The 17,076-nt window shown below is 32.5% G+C and overlaps 2 long non-coding RNA genes across 3 annotated transcripts; one reads left to right on the top strand and one right to left on the bottom strand.

The window, feature by feature from the left end:
- The first annotated feature begins 519 nt into the window (after positions 1-519).
- Positions 520-2,979, top strand: LOC127834778 (uncharacterized). The gene is made up of 3 exons (XR_008028174.1): positions 520-789; positions 1,777-1,910; positions 2,659-2,979. It is a non-coding gene; the product is annotated as an uncharacterized LOC127834778 (long non-coding RNA).
- Positions 2,980-3,704: 725 nt separating this feature from the next.
- On the bottom strand, positions 3,705-7,449 carry LOC127834777 (uncharacterized). Of its 2 annotated transcripts, XR_008028173.1 has the most exons (4): positions 7,410-7,449; positions 6,153-6,233; positions 5,596-5,729; positions 3,705-5,037 (listed from the first exon to the last, which is right to left on the bottom strand). It is a non-coding gene; the product is annotated as an uncharacterized LOC127834777 (long non-coding RNA). The 2 variants fall into 2 exon arrangements; XR_008028172.1 differs by lacking the exon at positions 7,410-7,449 and having other exon boundaries at positions 6,153-6,804.
- Positions 7,450-17,076: the final 9,627 nt, after the last annotated feature.

Here is a 17,076-nt window from a genome sequence, read left to right as displayed (position 1 = left end):
ATATAAACATATTATTAGTCTGGGTGATTACGAGGTTATCCAAAGACATCTATTGCATGAACACATAAGATAATACGGTTACCTTGTTTCTTAATAATCGTAGTTCTATCGTAGCTTCTATACTTCATTCAGTTCAAGAAGAAAATGTCAATAATAATACATACGTTTACTCCTAGATATTTCCTGTTTACTGAGACATGATAATATGCCACGGTAAGTAAGCTAGTATACATTGAGTGTTCTAGTGATGGGTTACCTCTCTTGTACTGATAGACGGATGGTTGTGTTGTATATTAATTGTTGTTAATTGTAATATAATAAATGTACGAGTATTACATTCAGGGGGCCGTTTCATCAATAATTACGTATTTTTATACGATCGTAAATTATGTATCGAGATTAATGTAGTCGTTTACGATTTAACATAAACTCCGTTTCATCAACGAAATCGTAAATGCAACATACATAAAATACGACTACTTAAATATACGTATTTTGTAACCGAAAAAAATAGTGACACAGTCTGAAAAATTGCATGACGTAATTTTCGCGCGTTCTGTCAGCTAAGACAAACATCGCACAAAAAACATACTCCTATAAATATGAGGTCGAATTACGTCTAATTATTTGGACTAACAAAAACAATGCTAGTTGTGAATTGAAACAAAAACAAACACTGGAAAACGACGTGTAGACCGGTGTGGAAGGCTACCGATTGCTGTTTGGCCGACACTCTCCTTCCGTTACTAAACGCAAAAAGAAGTTATTTTGGATGGAGACGGTTGAAATGTGAGTTGAGAACTTGTTGGTTATGAATGAAGACAGCTGAAATAATTCGCGTTCAGGATAAATCTGAACACGAATTATTTCAGCCAAGTGTCTGCCAAAGCAAAAATCATCAAAAGACTCTAAGGCGGCAATTGATATTGACAAGAATGAAGATTTTTTGCTTATTTTCTTTATCCATGAATAAAAATGTATTGGTAAGATTAATTGTTTTGTTATTTCTATGCAGAAATGTGACTGTGGTGTAGATCAATTAACAGTTTAATAATATAATTTAATAGAGACCAATCGGAATTCAGGCTGACAATAACAAGACATCATGGATTGAAAGTTTGTCATGTCAGCATTTTTGTGTTCAATTATCAAATATTTTATTTCAATAAGGTATTAGATTCACATGACACAACATGTTTAGTAATCACAAATGTCATATCATTGTGAATGTTATTTGTTTGTCTATTATGTAGGGGATATTTGTTGGATTCGGTGGATCATCGTTTTTAATTCACGAGTGATCATAGACAATGATATTTTCACAAGTGGCGCAGCCACGAGTGAAAATATATATTTTCTATGATCACGAGTGAATTAAAATCAATATTTCACCGAATCCAACAAATTTTCTTTTTATTTTATGCTTTTTTCGCAGTTTATATACATTGTTAAAGAGTTTTACTTAAGAATGTCGTTGGGATTATGTCGTCATTTTGTCAAATAAATGACGTCATTTCACATTAAGCAATGAAAATAATCGATAATTCTCACTGATAATTTTCATTGTTTGAAATAGTGAAATTATCCGTTTTAATCCACCGATATTTCTCTATAAACCAACGGAAAGCATTAAATAAATATCATTGTCCACAATAATTTATTATAGTGTTGATTCACAAGATGTAAATAATCAACATTGATTTATATTGCTTTCTCTGCAAAACTGTGTTACATGTAAAGATCACAAATGCAGTTTTCATTTCTTTGTTTTTCCAGAAAAGAAAAATAATGTTATTACTGGCTGAAGGACCAAAATTGAATGGACAGAGAACACGGTTGACAAAACTCAAACAGAAGTTGTGTCACTCAGCTACATTAAAACATAAAACTGAAGGCAGAAGCAACAACTAGTAATTATTTATTTTTTCTATAGATTATAGTAAAGCTGACTGCTAATTATTTCCTACAATGAAAATGTAACAATTTATGTTTTCAATTTAAAGCTGGGCTGTTTTCGGAGAAAACCCAAGGTATTGTCATAGCCAGCGTGTCGTGTCGTCCGTGTCATGCTCAGTCCTTAACATTTTGTCAATGTATTGAACTTTGGCCATAAAATCAAAGTGCTTCCACCTATAACTTTGAAACTTCATATGCAGCTCCACCTTGACGAGTTCTACACGCCTCACCCATATTTGGGTCACTAGGTCAAAGGTGAAGGACCTTAAAATAATTCTGACAAGCTTTTATTCGTTAAAAAATGCACCCGTAGCCGAGCGTTCACACCTGTTATGCGGTGCTCTTGTTTTTCATTGTACTCTGTTTTATGGGGATAAAGTATTGCTGCATTTTTTCATTTAACTTTATTACCGGTAACCTATTTACCAGGGTATGAACTTGTGTGTCAAGGTATTTTTTATTTAATTCTTTCGACATCCATGTACTTAAAAAAGAAATTGGAATGTAGAGCATTAGTGTCACACACAAATGTTGAGTTTAAGTTCAGAAAGCTAGGTTAATTTTGCAATACAAAAACCAACTTTCAGAAACAAAACCAGGTCATGTAGGCATGCTAACTTATTATGACCATAGTGTCATATGTTGTGTATTTAATATTTAGTTCTGTTAAATGTATAAACTAGTAAATTTATCTGCTTGCAGCAACATGTGAAGAATGAAGCAACAGCGTAATAAAACTCGGGAGGAGATGTTGATGGCGTCAAGGGAAAGATATGCCATTCAGAGGGACATAAGCAATAATCACGAGGAACTGGTTTCTCTTTTAAAAAAAAATGAAATTCTAAATTGCTCAATTGTTTCTAGAACTTTTAATTGATTTTACATGTGATGGTGTTCAGTGAGTCCATGAAACTTATTATTACACATACTATCATGTAAGATATAAATTGTCATATGAATTATAATACCATGCCCAGTTAATATATTTTACTTCCTGATTAATAATAAATATTTGTGAATGTTCTTTGTGTTTTATTCATTGAAAACTAGTGTAATAGCAACTGTTATCAAATACCATAAACATTATTATCATAAACATTTCAATAAAAATACAAAAAAAATGCACAGGTAAACAACATTTTAACGGTAGATGACTAAATAATTGAACAGAGACTCATAAAGGGGTAAAGTTTAGTAAATACATTCGGAAACAATCTAATATATTGGAAAACTTCTATTTTTTTATGACAATAATATCCATATTTATAGACAGCACACTTATTATTATAAAGTACCGTTACATTTACAAGCCCACTTTTTATGCCCCCCTTCAAAGAAGAGGGGGTATATTGTTTTGCTTGGTCGGTCTGTCCACCAGATGGTTTCCGGATGATAGATAACTCAAGAAATCTTAGGACATAGGATCATGAAACTTCATAGGTAGATTAATCATGACTGGCAGATGACCCCTATTGATTGTCAGGTCACTAAGTCAAAGGTCAAGGTCACAGTGAGTTGAAACAGTAAAATGATTTCCAGATGATGAATTAAGAATGCTTACGCCTAGGATCATGAAACTTCATAGGTACATTGATCATGACTTGCAGATGACCCCTATTGATTTTCAGGTCACTAGGTCAAATGTCAAGGTCACGGTGACTCAAAATAGTCAAATGGTTTCCGGATGGTAACTCAAGAATGCCAACAGCTAGGATTATGAAACTTCGTAGGTACATTGATCATGTCTGGCAGATGACTCCTATTGATTTTCAGGTCACTAAGTCAAAGGTCAAGTTCACAGTGACAAAAAAACGTATTCACACAATGACTGCCACTACAACTGACAGCCCAAATGGGGGGCATGCATGTTTTACTAACAGCCCTTGTTTTAATGTGGCTTTGAGAATGTTCATTACAGAGAACACCTTTTAGAGCGAAAGTCAGTGGGTAAAATATCACTTGAATAATTGTTAATGGGGAAAAGTACCTTGAGTATATGATCTTTTCTGGAGCTCAGATAACTGTTCAATATTCAAGGGACCTTTTCCAGTTTTGGTAAATTGACTAAATTAAAAAAAAATAAGTTTAAGATTCGCAAACATTTGTTGTAGTTATGATATTTGTGAGGAAACAGTAATACTGAACATTTACCATGCTCTAAAATATCCATTATATGCAACTTTTGACGATTTAAAAACTTGAAAATTTTAAAGCGTTGCAACTATCTGCTGCAACACTCGACGATTGAATAATTTGTAGAGTTCTGTTGTTGTCGTAATATTTTGTGACACGATGAGGATTGCTTATATAAAGTGTAAAATACATCACTCATTGTATCAACATGGACGGACAAGTGGTCTTAGTGTGAGGCTTTTACTTCAGGGGTAAGTGGTTTGAGCCCTGTAGGAGTTACTTTTTATCTTTCTTTAATTGTATTCTTTTTTTACTGGAGCTTTTTAGATCCAGTGTTTACATGTATCAATATAAAAGCGTTTAATGAAAAACTTGAATATCTGCCAAAATTTAGGAAAAGTTCCCTTTAAAATAAATATTAAATCAAGCACTTGGTAATACCTAACACATAACTTTTTTATTGGTCCTCAGAACATTGACATTTTTTTCTTTCACAAACCTATAACCTTGAAGTAAATATTAGACAAATTATGCATACACAATTATAAAACATGCAAACATCAGCTGTTGTAACTATTGTGTCTAGACGACCAGGAATACCAATCCTTCCAAATCAGCTATGACACAACTTTACGCCATTTGGCTGAGTAGTGTAGCTCTGCCTATTCAGAGAAGACTCGAGCCATCTATCACTTTATAACATTTATAACTATAAATTGTTTACACATTTTATGAAACAGTTTGATCAGCTGCTGCCTCTTATCACATGCTGCTCGATGTACTGGTGTGTTGTTCATAACTTCCGGTTCCATCACATTTCCAACCAATTCCTCTATCAGTGGAACGTTTGAATCCAGACACAGGTTATGCAGGGGCATGTACACAGTTGATATTTCACAGCACTTATTGGACTTGAAAGGCCAACATCCACCAGTGGCATGCAGATATCTAAACAAATATCAAAAGTATTTCTTTAACATAGACATTTGTCTAAGTGACTAAATTGTCCTGATACCATTGACATTAATTTAATTTCAATATAAATTATATATAATATATAGCCTACAAAACACTGTATTTGTGCCTGTATTCACTATTAATGCACAATATCATTTAAATGCACTTGTAAACAATATTTCATACATAGAGTCTGAGGATAAGCAAAATGAATTTTTAAGATTTAAAATAAAATGAATAAATCATCAGTTTATTTAAACGGACATTTTGTTATGAAACATCATATTTACACATGCAAACAACCCTCAGTTATTATAAAAGTTAATTTACATATAAATTCTAAAATTTGATTATTAAAGTTGTACGTTATCAAGCTTTAGAAGTTACGTTTGATTTAAGACACTGTCAGAAAGAGATTGGCACTAATACTTCATTTAAATACTGTGTGGTAAGTTGATCTCGCACTAATAAGACTTATATTTCACAACCTATATAATATGTTACCAATCTCGTGATTTCAACACTCCAAATGCCCTTTCTACTACCCACCCTCTACATAGATGGTCATTGTAGGCCTGTTCCGCAGCATGGGAGGGATGAGGTTAAGGGGTCATCAGGTTAGTCCTTAACGGATACCCACTATCTCCCAGCAGATGACCCTCATCATTGGTGCTCAGATATTGCTGTAAATTGAAATATTTTATTGGGCAGTTGCTTTGTCTTTGATAAAACAGCAGTCCACAGTTAATATTGTTAGATTAAGGTAGGAAAGCATCTCAATAATTTTCACAAAACTAGCTTAAGTATTATCAAATCACTATATTTTAGTTACCTTACCTAGATGAAATAATGTAACTTAAGACAATATTTAAAGATAATACTGATAGCTGCATTGGCTAACACATAAAAGAACAAAAGCTTGATCACACAGTGTTAATGGTGCTTATTGTGGTAGTTAATGATTTTTGCGCATGTACGTAACTAATGATTATTAGATGTCAAAGATGATAAGCATTACGCTTATTTCAACCTTTTATGGTATTTATCTGCTTTTATACCAAATTTAATGATAAGGTAATGAATCATAATACTGTATTTACATTTACCTCATGCTGGCGTCAGCAACAGCCTGCACATTAATGGCATGGAATCCTCAGTAAACATCTCCCTTGGCAATATGCCAAAATCTATAAAAAGAAATAAAAGTTATTCATTAACATGAAAGTGCTCATCATTTTATGTTCACATTACCAACACAAAAGGGAGGAATGCAGAAAAGGAGTAAATAAATAAAAAAGCCCCATCAATATGCACGAAATAAATTTTTTGGATGGGGGGTGCATATTTATAGCACTGCAGAATTGAATTTGACAAATAAATAAATTGTAATCAAATGGAAACAATATAGAAATAATTAAGGTAATTGTTCTGCAATTATTAAAGACATAAGGTACAATCTACTTTTCTCACGCTCGATTGGTTATTCACAGCTTGGGTACTACTTACATGTACCCCTGGTATCATTAAGCATACTTGCATGTACCTCGGGTAAGGTTAATATACTTAAACGTACCCGGTCCTTATTAGACTGTACCCGAGTTGTATTATTGCCCAAAATTCGATGTGGTACAGTGCACTACAGATAAATGTAAAGCCATATTGTTTATCTAAATTAAACTTAGCTTTTGAAAAAACTGCATCAATATGCTTTTTGAGTATAAATTTCGATGATATAAAGACTATTTGAGAAAAAAAATGACATTAATGTGAACATAATTAAAAAATTAAGCGTACAACAACCCATTTAGCATTAAATTTCCGGCTATATTAAAGTATATTAACTGTAACAGGGTTAGCTCTACATGTAAGTATACTTAAAGAGTACCCGGGGTACAGGTAAGTAGTATCCGAGCTGACAATGACCAATCGAACAACATTGTAATCAAATGAGAACAATATAGAAACAATTAAGGTGATTTTTCTACAATTATTAAATACATAAGGTACCATTACTCAGCATCTACTTAACTCACCAATACAATAACTTGTTTAAAATAGCAAACACAAACAATATCATGATGTCATATTCATTTTCATGATCACGATGTTATAATCAACAATTTCGAGGTAAAGTATTGTTCAGTCATAACATTTGGAAGTAGAACAACTACAAGTTCAACATTAGCGGGTGGGGTAAATCAGTCTCCACTTAAAGTCATCGATAAGTACACGTCGACACAAAATAGAATGAGTTTAACATAAAGTCATTTGTAAAGAAACACAACAATAAATGCTTAAACTAATAACGGTAATCATCAAATGCTTTTATTAAGAAAAGATACAACAATAACTTATTCTTCAACCATTTTGCAAAATCCGAGTTGTCAAATGCTAAGTAAACAAAGGGCAACTACTCTCAAGTTTTTGGGTTAAATGCTACTTATTTGCTATTTGAAAATAAATACAATTTTATAATTATACTTGTTTAAATCAATGATTTCTTCGCCTTATTTACATACCTAAGCGACGGAATGAAAGGGATGAGCTCGCCGGCAAGTTAGTGCTATGTCTTCCCCGATCAAAACCAACAATCGCTCTATTCCGCCCTTACTTAGACGATATATCGAAGCAATGTTCTCATCTCTTAGGTTTTCGAGAACAATCTCTCCCTTAAAAGCCTTGGCATTGGTAATTGTTCGTCTCCTGCCATCTTGGATGACAAAAACGACCGCCATTACGTTAATTTACGGGTGCCCTTACCCAGTCGTATATTTATGTATGAAATTTATGTAATTTTAATTTACGATTTGCTTGATGAAACGCGATTTCATTTAAACATCGTAATTTATGTAAATCGTAATTTACAACTAGTCGTAAATCGTTGATGAAACGGCTCCCAGATGTGTATCTGTATTTACACAATTAGGATTAAGAGAGAAGATCCACACTATATCTGAACATTTTTTAGTTGATTCAATCTTCTATGAATTGTGTTTAAAGCTTCAACTTGCAATGAATGTTTTTTTGCATTAAAAGAAAACAACTAAGTATTACATGTTGAAAAAGACGAATGCTTTTTTTAGTACAAAATTAAAGCAAGGTTTAATTTATTAATACATTATAATGATTGAATTGTTCTGCACACTCAGTTTGTATATTTCTTTCAAAGACCATTTTATCGTGTTAATATTGCGATTGTTAAATGACTTAATCAACTATTTACATCCGGGTAAACCTTTCTTATAAATGTGTAAAAAAAACAAATGACTGATAATTATGTGTAAAATGCTCAAATTGAACACAATGTAAGGAGATTGTTTAATCTGTGAATACAGATCATCCCTATTTGATTATACAGGTATTCAACCCATATTTGTTTAAATGTATAGTTTAAGTATGCTTTTGATAAAATATAGAGTAATGTATATTATGATTGTAATACAAACAAGCTGGTGAACATACAACAGTGTAACACCCGAAAGTTTTGCTGGAGGTGCAACACAAGGATGCACTGATCGACTCAATAAACGCCGCATGATCAATTAGTTGTCCTCGGCAATAAAGTACTTAATGTATCTTATTTGAAGTGTTATAACATGTAATGCAAATCATTTCTAGTATTAAAACCATGTAATGCAAACAAATCTAAGATTAAGATTGAACTTGCAATATTAAAATGGCGTTTAGACCGCAGTGTAACACCAGTCTCGTTACCAATATTAAATAAAGATCTAGCAGCAAAACAGTTCTAAGATTGTGCATTCAAAGCTAGAGCAAAAAAATTAACACTTACAACACAGTCTTATCCGTTGAGTTTAATGTTCAATAACACAATGAAAGCATAACACGCCAGTATTTAATTCAGGAGGTGTATGCTGTGAATTTAATACTTGAAAGTGTTATATGTTTGTGTTGATTTGTATGCGGTTGTTGTAGCACCATAACAATACGTGAACTAGTACGGACATTATAACGTAAAGTTGTGCAATTTTCTGGCACATCATTGTATACGTTGTCGTTGTTGTTTTGATGCGTTTGCTGTATAAATAATAACATTTTGTGTTTATTAACAAACAGCATAATGCACAGCATTATAATGAGCATTTAATATGGAAGTCTGATTGGATAACAAAAACATGTCAACACTTGGTCCATTCAAATCTTGTAAAGTAGTATAAATGTTCGAAATTATACCAATATGAGAAAAACTTGTCATAAAACATGATGTGTTTTTTTTTCTGTCGCAATCATTAGCCGAAAATAAGTGTTCTAGAAAATCTTAGAATGTAAAGCGTTGAAGCCATGATATGTGTACTTCTCTGTAATCCGCTTAAAATCATCTATATTGGCTTTGCTTTGGTGTAATTATCACGATGTTTGTGATGTTGATACACAACTCATCTGTATGACATCCGACTTGGTGTACATGTACGTGTTATATAAACTAGGCTTATTTTGGATGACAACTGTAGGTTGGTCCGGGAAAATGACTTATACTCTTTAGTCATGCTATAATATGACTTTTCTAATTAACGTCAAAACACAATATAGACTAAAATATTCATACGGCAGCAATTACCGTTGTAAGCTTGAATGTTGCACTGAATGTAAAACACTTATAACAATTACAATTAAAGTTTAATTCATCAGTATACAGCCATAGTGTAACCGTCTCAGTAAGTTGTTTAACGTGCAAGTTCTTACGTACAATATCTTATATTTTATATAAACGATGACTTTAACGTTGAAATTATTCCAGAACTTAACTACAATTTGATATCGCAAGCAGGTAATGTATAACTGTTTTTGTCATATTGTCAATGCTTTATTAGAATATAAGCGTCCGCATTTACTGTAAAATGTATGATTGCATAAGATGTCCAAATGGCTTTCAGCTCAAATTAAAGCCGAAGACACTCGAATGTGATGCACATTAACGCGACGTCTTTACGTTTCTTGTTATTATTTATTATGTAACCGATAAATGTAAGCCGTCCAATTATAGTTTGCAGATGCTACATTAACAACTTCCGACCACATTAGTTCTATAAAGTGCGAGGTATTCTTGGTTGTGTAACTTACACTGCAACACATTCAGGTTTGATCATGCACGTTAGCAACACTTTATAGCGTATAAACCTTTTTGTTAAAAGTATATGTAGACAAAATCAATCGAAAACTGTCTAAATGGCGATCGAAACGTGATAATGCATTCCTAAACAAACGCATTTCCATATCGATTTAAACTTATTGATCAAACATATACATAGTAACATCTCGAAGAACGTTTACAATTACATCTTCGCAATAACGGAAATAGTCTTCGTCAAACAGACGCTCCTTACACTCTTTATGAGACAGTTATCTTTTCTTGATAAGCATGAAGAGCTAGTGTAGAGATGCAGATTATTTTACAGGTAATAATAAAGTAAAAGACGTTTGATAAAATCATCACGGATATTTTTAATGAGATGCGAACTAAGAAACAGCCAAAGGAGGCACAATACATACTTGCTTAACCATAAATTAAAATGTGATACCTCGTATTGATACTTCTATTATTTTGCATCTATGCGTTTGTATTCGTTTTGTTCCTCTCTTCGGTAATTGAATTAAATCCATAAAACATAATACCTGATGCGCATATGCTTCTTATTAACAATTTGTATTAGCAAAAGAGAGTTTGATGCCATCTGATTAAGATATTTTCATTATCTTGTTTCTTAATAAGTCTAGCTATACTCGAATTTACGGCGTGTTGATCATGCGTTCTATGAAATAATTAAAGATAATCAAACAAATAACAAAATCACGAAAGCCAATAGTGTTTTTTTTTAAATAAAATAAAATCACGAAAGCCAATAGTGTTTATTTAAAATTAAAGTCAAATATAATCAACCAGGAGCCTTACAGTTGGAATACAAGTTCAGTACTGTCTGTTTCAGTGCATGTCGCTCATCATCCGCTAATTGATGCCTCTTCGTGCCCTCTAAGATTAAATAACAACAAGTATCGCTATTATGCAAACATTCTTAATGTGTGTTTACCATATATATTTTATAGCTATGAAAAAGAACCTGATACACTCTAGAGATACTGTGTATGGCATAGATGTATTTATGGTAATAGAACCCTTTACAAAACGAATACAATAAAACTACACCATAGTTTAAAGACAATTCACGCAAGTTGGGTTTGAAAGACAGTAGTACCTGGTTTCACACAGCGCACCTAGAGAGTTAGCACAGGGCGTATCTACCCATTGACAATCGATAATACGGGCAAAAGTTGCACAGTCCTCCGTGTTATGGTCGCCTCCATCGTTCGGCTTGAAGTCTGTACGGAGCAAAACGAGTAGATTAAAATAGAATACGAACTGCTATTTGAAAAAAATAATACCAATATCTAGTAACAAAAACTAAACGCTTCTTGCTTTGGTTTATTAATAAAGGTACGTGTTTGGATCGATATTATTTGTATTCAGGATTTGGCGACTGCATGCAGTTATACTTGAGATTTTCATAAACCTTATTTTGCACAGATGCCCCGCATATTAAGAACACTGCAATAATTTGACAAATGATATTGTATTAAGAAGCTAATATTTAGTGACAATCTAAATATTCGTGTGTGATCTGTTTTACCTTTTTGAGTTTAACATATTGATAGTGCGCGTGAGTGTTTGTGCTTGTTTTTCCAATAAAGTACATGTTTTCATAAAATATACAATTAAGCTGTTCTTAATATCGCGCAGTCATATGTACAGATATTTAATACATTTATAACACAAGTCATTTTATAAATGTATTGAGAACAAAACGTGTACGGACATAATCCAAATAACGTCTACCTATACCTATAGTCGAGGTTAATCAAGTTGTTTTTCTTGATAACTATTTTGAGAACACTGAATATAACGTTTTAAATAAAGATATTAAGCCTTGTGTTTCGTTGTCACAGAGAACATACATTTTACAACGTAATCGTCGACCCTAGGGACTTTATGCAAACATAATAACGAGTTGCAGCTTAATTGTATTATCACACATTACATATATGTACATGAACCGTTCATACCTATTTCTTATAATTGTGATTATCGCTTTCATTAATGCCCATGTTTGTTGTTTCGTTGTTTTGCTAGGTACAAGTGAATGCAAATGAAGTTAACTTGACATTTCGTAATTTGACTTGTTTTGTATGTAAAATCTCTGCGTTAATATGCTTCTCGAATTTCATACGAAAGGAATTAAGTTATGCTATTTAACAATTACCGTAATGGAACCGCTGTTTATGAATAAGTATATGGAGTAAAATGAACTGATGCCAAGCAAAAGTATTATTCTTCTAGTTGTAGAAGTATCATAGCAAAGTTCGGCTATGAGTACGTGATGTTCCAATTTATGATGACAATGGCTAGTTTGATGATTAGGCATGTTTTACACCAGATCTAACTTAATTATAGACTGAGAACCCACTTAACTTAGTGTCTACACGATTTCCCTATGATCAATTTTATAACCTTGATGTGTGTGCTGAAAATGTTCTAGTAACATATGTAATATTATGTAAAGTAAGACATTTCGATGTGCAGATAATCGAATATTATTATTGCAAATATCAGTATTATAAGAAGACGTATTCGTATGTTTGAACTTTAAACATTATATTTGAACATGTTCCTAACATATGATTTATTCGGGAGAGGCAATACTTGAAGTTTGCACAAAAATGTGTTTAACCTTTACGATAATGATCCATAAGCCTGCATTTAATGATGTGATCAATAATTGTTAATGTATAATTTTGGTATAAAGTTGACTATTCGTCAAGCTTTTAGCTGCGTTCATTCCGGTGAAAAACATCAGCTTAAACATTGCAAAATAGTATCGCTTATCTCAAAATCGCAGACGACATACGAATGTTCGCAGTCTTCGAATGCAATCTGACTGTATACCTGTAAATGTTGCAAAATCATCAGTGTCGAACCATTTCCAGACTCCCTCTATATCCTCATCCTTTATTCCAACCCACCAGTAGAAATCTACAAGTGGTTGAAAGACACAAATTATTGAACATAAATTGTAGTACCCATTTCCGTTGCAAGTAATGCCTAAGATGATCTGAAAGTGTAACAAGTGTTTTCGTTGTATTTACAAAGGTGGTTACATTCATACGCATCTGCTCTCAACGGATAATATAATTGTTAAAACAAAAAAACAACGAAACGCAATGGTTATTTATTTAATTATGATTTAATGTGGATAAATAGGTTTTATCATTTTTAGAATAATTAGTTTATGCCATTTACTCTTTTAACATTTTTATAACAAATTCCGATCATTTGACAATCAATACCAATACCAGTATTAAGATAGTATACACAGGCGCTAAGATATATTATCATCGATGTGCGTTAACAGTTTAATTTTCGTAGTTTAAAATGTGGAACGAGGGGTTTGTTTGAAGGTATGCAATTTAAATGTGATACTAACATTTCCATTAAACCTGTATTGTGTGTATTAACGTACCCAGCATTTGCCATAAATGTTAAAACGACGTAATTTCTATAACAGCAATATTGATTTAATTGTCTATAATGTAATAATAATGTGAACACACGTATTTTAGCAATTCACTAATAATTACTAATAAACGTAAACATACCGCGACGGTTTAGCATGACTAAGAAAGTGTACCTTTCCCAGCTGACGAATAAAAAAAGTAAATTAAATGGTTACCTTTGAACAAGCGCATTCGGTCTTTCAAAAACCCGTTTTCTACTGCATCGTCTACGTGGACAAGATTACTGTTTTCATGTTGTCGACAAAATGCTGTAAATAACATAATTTAAATTAGAGTTTCCATTGATATTAAAGTGGGTCTCATAATATGTATTGCATGCATTTAAAAAAAAACATTTACATACCATAATTTTTATTTTTTTAATCTACTGTTATTAACATGTTTAGTAGACTTTACTTGATCGATATTTATTAAAAGTGTACTTTATATAAAGTCGATATTGTAAATAAATTATTGGCATTGAATATGAATACAGTATGTACCTCCGCTTCTGTAAGTGTCATCCCGTTCGCAGAGAATAAGTAGCAGGAACCCTTGAATGGAATCCAACCCTCTTTGCAGGTCGTATAATACGACACACTTCCTATTCAAATAAATGATGGGCATTAAGTTATTCTGAAACGCTGACATGTTAATGGAGAACACAAAAACAGAACCGTAGACAAAGTTCATTTCTGTTTTTATAACGATTTATTTGTGTTGATTTAGTTTAAACAAAACGTGTTCCAACGTTCGTACTATATTCTTAACTACATGATATATACGGTTCCCCTATCGGCCGCATGACAACACTTAAGTTGGGTGTCCACTACGCCCAGATATGTGCGTGAAACTGTCTAGTTACTTTTCAAAATACAGATATAAACAATGAAACGGTTTATTGTAACGTGTGCAAATTCTGACGGGCCGTATGTACAGTCAAGTGTTGAGCAATTGCAACGTACGTGTTTATGACATATGTAACATACATATAACGAATACATACGGAATTGACCGATGTTTTACGTTTTATAGCCAAGGCAATGACATGATGATCCAGGCGTGACAGCCTATTGAAGATGAAATTATGGTTATTGCGTTGATAGAAATTTCGATTATTATATTATATTATTATATTTTATTATATTAATTTAATAATGCCCCAAATGTTCATTACGTTACAATATCAAGCCTATGTGGCACGTGTGTTCATAAAGAGCTTAGCTACTCACAATAATACGCTTGCACATTTCACATTCCTTTTTCTAATTTATTAAATATCAATTTAAAGCAAATGTCTTTACCATAAACACACACACACAGAATAATGTATAAACCCCTGTTCAACATGACGATCGTAAGTGCTGAATTTCTTCAATCTAGCGATATCGTGTCGGTCTTTTCTTTTAGATTGTTCTATATTCATCATCACGTGTACAGGTCAACGGTTTTTTGACTAACATTATCATTGAAAGTCACGTTGACTGTGGAATGCGCCAGTCGGTGAACGTTGGTATCAACATTGAACTTGACAACGACTACATCTTTTTAAAATGATAAAAGTTCGATCAATCTGCATTTTAATTTAGCAAGTGTCATTTTGTTGTTATGTGTTACCTCGTCACTGTGATATTGTAAGAACATCCAGTTTTAAATGCAAGTTATTATTCAAAATGTATAATAGCCTAAGTGTGTATTTTTAAATATCACCACGTATATCGTGCGTGAACTTGTAAAAACTCAGTTTTAATTTGAATATTGATTTCATAACATAGTCAATATGAAACACAAACTAAACACTTAAAAAACTTTCTTCATTAAATCATCTTAACCAAAAACACAAACAACAAAATACAAACAAATTAGATCAATGTATTGAACTAATCGAAAAGCCCGCCTGTGTCCGTCTCTTCGATGGTCGTTTTGTATTTTACAAAAAAACAACTAAAATCAATGCCTTTTAGCGTGTATTCTTATTTTCAAATAATCGAACACAAATACAAAACAGTGATGTTATTCGTTTAACGTAATATATATAGAAGAGACGAAAAGTAAAATATTTAATATTTTGGTTGAATCTTAGTATAACAATAATGAAGTGCATGGGAATTGAAATGAAGGTCATGTTGAACTTAACCGTTTAGGAAGGATTTAACGATTCACGAAAGCTTTCGTTGGATATAAATGACGAGTTGCTCTTTGCGCACATTTCTCTCCCTTTGATATAGAACTGATATTTATATGTTGCCAAATTGGGATCAAACGTGCTATTTTCGTTTAGTAAAAGGCACGCCGTGGTGTAGGCATAAACGTAGATTTCCAATGTCAAAAGGAATATACTACAGAACCAATGCTTATGCATGGATTAATTAGAATGCGGATATGCGATAAAACAATGACGGTAATGCTAAAGTTCGAGGGCAAAAAGGATATCACTTTTTTAACAATTTGTCAATATCAATATTGCAAGCAATGCTTTTTTTATAATCAATGGTACACGATACATAATACAAAATACACCAATGTAAACTGTACAGACTTTTGTTAAAATCAATCGTCAATAAGTGCTCATAAGTAAAACACGTTAGCAAATAGATGGCTAGAGTAAAACATAATATTCTGATTCTTAAGATGATACGCATACGCAATGTAAATGACCAGTTTCATTTATGTTACTTGAGAACTGCTCGATTTAAAAATGCATTTTAATACTATTTGTTTAAGAGTGATGCAAACTAAGCTCAACAAAAGAATATTAGCATGTTGTAATCACTTAAATATATTTCAAGTGTACTTCGTACACGTTGTTATTTTACAACTCATCTTCAACTTCAACTTTGGTCGATTCAGCAGCTTTTTAGTAATTATTTCACGATCCCTCAACTCGCATGTTCTTAACAATATTGTTCATGGTGTCTGATTATATATTGTACCAACCCCATGCTGTTTGACTGATATTTAATTTATTATCATTGCAACCAATGTGATGATATTAGAGCACTTTGGCGTAAACAATCTTGCGGGAATAGATGATACCGTACATGGTCGTGTTAATTTAACCGGACACACATATGTTTGATTAAAGTTAACACGTATCTAGTTTATCGAACCCGTTAATGACACTTAGTAGCATAAGGATTAAATCGGATAAAATTGAAAAAAAACAATATCAGTTGCTGTCAAATATATTCATTAATATTACTATACATTTAATAAATGTAAGCATAATATCCCGAGTTGTAAAGCTGATCAAGGCAGTGATGGGAAATAGTTTCAAAGATTTTGATCATATGATAGGTATAAATAATAATAACACTATGCTTAAACATTGCATATGTGGTTGCACTCTTTTAAATACTTGTTAAACCCAAACATTCACCACAACATAGGTTCGATGTTAGAATGCCACTGCATGTATCAGCTATGTGTCGTGTTTTATATTGTGTATTATTGGAAGTTGGTTAG

Source organism: Dreissena polymorpha, chromosome 6 (assembly GCF_020536995.1).
Source record: "Dreissena polymorpha isolate Duluth1 chromosome 6, UMN_Dpol_1.0, whole genome shotgun sequence".
In the NCBI taxonomy this organism is placed as follows: domain Eukaryota; kingdom Metazoa; phylum Mollusca; class Bivalvia; order Myida; family Dreissenidae; genus Dreissena; species Dreissena polymorpha.
The sequence above is the reverse complement of the archived record's forward strand: the minus strand, read 5'-3'. Positions and strand labels throughout refer to the sequence as shown.